Here is a 4,204-nt window from a genome sequence, read left to right as displayed (position 1 = left end):
TTTGGTCCTCTTTGGTTCCGTATGGTTCTATTTGGTCCTCTTTGGTTCCGTATGGTTCTGTTTGGTTCCGTATGGTTCTATTTGGTTATGTTTGGTTCCGTATGGTTCTATTTGATCCTCTTTGGTTCCGTTTGGTTTAGGGATGCAAATTCTGGTCAAGTTTGCTTCCGACTAACTAACCCTCATTAATTGGTCAACAAACGGTAAAAATAAAATCCAAACAGGAAAATGATGTGAACAACAGAAAATACTATGCCTGCATACAAGGAGCTAGTGTAAGAACAGTCAACTCCGTTGCAGAGTTGACTGATAACTGGTCCCGCGATTTGATAGCAACAAAATGGAGTCCCCATCAGCCGATAAATATGTCAATTCTGAAAACGCTTACCTGTAGTGTAACGACCCTGGGTTTATAAACGTGGGAATCGACTCTGCCGCACGAGCATGCTTTTGCGGCACAGTCGATAGCGCGCCGGACCTCATGCTCGAAGGTCGAGGGTTCGAGACCTGCTCCCTGCCTGTTTCATTACACTATGTTTGTCCTGTACAACTGTGCTCCTTCCACGAGATGCTGAAATGTATACTTTTTAATAAAAACGTATCGAATACAACCATCGACTTTTTAACTAATTTGTGTAGCTCAACTGGAGACGGGACGCCTTGACATACTACGTAAGCTGAAATTTAAATTGACACAAGCGGTTTCGCGCTAAATTGAGCAACACAAATGAGGAAAAAGTCTATGGTTGTGTTCAATAAAAGTTTTTTATTAAAAGTAGGAATTTCAGGACCACGCGGAAGGACCGCAGTTGTGCAGGACAAACACAGGTAAGCAGGTAAGAGATGACTCCATGTTGTTTATCGTGAATAGCGTGACCAGTTATCGATATTGAACTCCGACCTCGTAATAAGAGAACGGACTCGAGCATTCCTCAGCTAACAAGCAAACAGATATTTTTCATTAAAGAGCTTAATGTAAACATGCCACAATGYCAAACCTATCGTCCTTACAGTCAAAAGGCTATAGTCTATTATTGAACATGCAACTCCTGTAATGAAGACGCAAATAAAACGTCATTTTTAAAACGTCCAATTATCTCTTCAATGCTTTTCAATGAGGAAAATGTGTAATTGTAATTTGGTTTACTTTCTGTAAATGGAATTAACCTTGAACCTGAGTGTGCTCCCTATTCCTCCTCTTCCAGCTCCTAACCAGAAGATGAAGGAGGTGCTGAGGAACACCATGGAGGAGGCCAAGGCAGTCATCTCTAAGGTAACTACGGTATTTAAATACCCAACACAGACACTCATCTCTAAGGTAACTACAGTATTTAAATATCCAACACACAGACACTCATCTCTAAGGTAACTAGACAGTTTTTATTTAAGATACCGCAACACAAGACACTCATCTCTAAGGTAACTACAAGTATTTAATAATATCCAACACACCAGACACTCATCTCTAAGGTAACTACAGTATTTAAATACCCAACACACAGACACTCATCTCTAAGGTAACTACAGTATTTAAATATCCAACACACAGACACTCATCTCTAAGGTAACTACAGTATTTAAATACCCCCAACACAGACACTTACACCAGATATGGAAAAACTACGTCTAATGGATGCAACAACACACACAATCTTATATTCCGTCCCAAACGGCACCCCTATTCCTATATGGTGCACTACTTTTGACCTGGGCCATAGGGAAGTAGTGCGCTATGTAGGGTTTAGGGTGTCATTTGGTGACGCAGGCCCCTTTTCTTATTTCTCTCCTCTTGTGCTCTTCAGAAACAGGCGGTGGCTGGTGTGTGTGTGTACCATGGAGATGGTGAAGGAGGCGTGGACCAGCTGAGGGGCGCGGTGATGATCGTTTACCCATGGGCTTGCCGCCACACGACCCAATCAGGATGGAGCTGGAGGACCAGGAGGACCTATCAGGAACACAGGTAGGTAAACAGCAGGCCTCTTCCTGGGTAGTCACATCACCACCGGATGGCTTCCCATAGAGAACATCTAAGTCCTTCTATTTATTAATGGATTTGTTTATTTATTAATTATTAATTAAATGTTTATTCTCAGTTGTTGTAATTCTGTGTACTGGGTCTGTACATGGGATCACCTCCCTGACGTTACAGTGTATGGCAGGCATCGCCTCCTCGACGTTACAGTGTATGCAGGCATCGCCTCCCTGACGTTACAGTGTACGGCAGGCATCGCCCTCCTGACGTTACAGTGTACGGCAGGCATCGCCTCCCTGACGTTACAGTGTACGGCAGGCATCGCCTCCCTGACGTTACAGTGTACGGCAAGGCATCGCCTCCCTGACGTTACAGGTGTACGGCAGGCATCGCCTCCCTGACGTTACAGTGTACGGGCAGGCATCGCTCCTGACGTTACAGTTACGGCAGCATCGCCTCCCTGACGTTTAGCGATTACAGCCAGCGATTACAGCCTTAGTCTTCTTGGGTATAGATGCTACAGCTTGGACACTGTAATTTGGGGGAGTTTCTCCGTTCTTCTCTGCAGATCCTCTCAAGCTCTGTCAGGTTGGATGGGGAGCGTTGCTGCACAGCAATTCTCAGGTCTCTCCAGAGATGTTAGATTGGGTTCAAGTCTGGACTCTGGCTGGGCCACTGAAAGACATTCAGAGACTTGTCCTGAAGCACTCCTGCGTTATCTGGCTGTGTGCTTAGCGTCATTGTCCTGTGGAAGGTGAACCTTCGCCCCAGTCTGAGGGTCCTGAGCGCTCTGGAGCAGGTTTTCATCAAGGATCTCTCTGTACTTTGCTCGCGTTCAACTCTCTCGATCCTGAACTAGTCTCCCAGTCCCTGCCACGGAAAAACATCCCCACAGCATGTGTTGCCACCACCATGCTTCACGCGTAGGGATGGTGCCAGGTTTCCTCCAGACGTGACGCTTGGCATTCAGGCCAAGAGTTCAATCTTGGTTTCATTAGAACAGGGAATCGTGTTTCTAACGGTCTGAGTCCTTTAGGTGCCTTTTGGCAACTCCAAGCGAGCTGTCATGTGCCTTTTACTGAAGAGTGGCTTCCGTCTGGCCACTCTACCATAAAGGCCTGATTGGTACTTGCAGAGATGGTTTGTCCTTCTGGAAGGTTCTCCCATCTCCACAGAGGAAACTCTGGAGCTCTGTCAGAGTGACCATCGGGTTCTTGGTCACCTCCCTGACCAAGGCCTTCTCCCCCAGATTGCTCAGTTTGTCCGGGCGGCCAGCTCTAGGGAAGAGTCTTGGGTGTTCCAAACTTCTTCCATTTTAAGAATGATGAAGGCCACTGTGTTCTTGGGGACCTTTCAATGCTGCAGAATATTTTTTGGTAGCTTCCCCAGATCTGTGCTTCGACACAATCCGTCTCAGAGCTTTACAGACAGTTTCTTCGACCTCATGGTTTGGTTTTAACTCTGACATGCACTGTCAACTGTGGGACCTTATATAGACAGGTGTGTGCCTTTTCCAAATCATGTCCAATCAATTGAATTTACCACAGATGGACTCCAATCAAGTTGTAGAAACATCTCAAGGATGATTAATGGAAACAGGATGCACCTGAGCTCAATGTAGAGTCTCATAGCAAAGGGTCTGAATACTGATGGAAATAAGTGTTTTTTATTTTTAATACATTTGCAAAATGTCTAAACCTGTTTTTGCTTTGTCATTATGGGGTATTGCGTGTAGATTGAGGGGGGGAAATAATTTAATCAATTTTAGAATAAGGCTGTAACAGGGCATCCCTCCCCTCCCTCCTCTCTCCACCCTCCTCCTCCTCTCTCTCCACCCTCTCCTCCCTCTCTCTCTCTCCTCCTCCCCTCCCTCAGTCATCTCTCCCAGGCATCTCTCCAGGTGATTCCAGTGGAGGAGGCTCAGCTGTGGTGGCTGCTAAGGAGCTGCATAGAGGCAAGAAACTACAGGATGTCATCGGCAAGAACGACAAAACCAAAGATCGGTAGTAAAACACAGTAGACAGAGTAGGTGGGTGGAGCTACAACACAAGCAGTAGGCAGGTGGGGGCTACACTACTAGTAGCCAGTAGGGACAGGTGGGTGGAGCTGGTGAGACACTCAACTAGCCATAGAAGGTGGACTACAAAGCCAGTAGACAGTGAGGAGCACCTGCCATGGAAGGTGGGGTGGAGTACACTACAACTAGCCATGGCTGGGGTGAGCACAAACTGA

General features: G+C 46.3%; 1 pseudogene; it reads left to right on the top strand.

The window, feature by feature from the left end:
- The window catches only part of LOC112073414 (cilia- and flagella-associated protein 298-like), a 23,466-nt pseudogene that overhangs the window by 4,658 nt on the left and 14,604 nt on the right, over positions 1 to 4,204 (top strand).

The sequence above is a fragment of the Salvelinus sp. IW2-2015 genome, unplaced genomic scaffold (assembly GCF_002910315.2).
Source record: "Salvelinus sp. IW2-2015 unplaced genomic scaffold, ASM291031v2 Un_scaffold2255, whole genome shotgun sequence".
NCBI classification, from domain to species: Eukaryota; Metazoa; Chordata; class Actinopteri; order Salmoniformes; family Salmonidae; genus Salvelinus; species Salvelinus sp. IW2-2015.
Note: the sequence above shows the minus strand (reverse complement) of the source record. Positions and strands in the feature narration are given on the sequence as shown.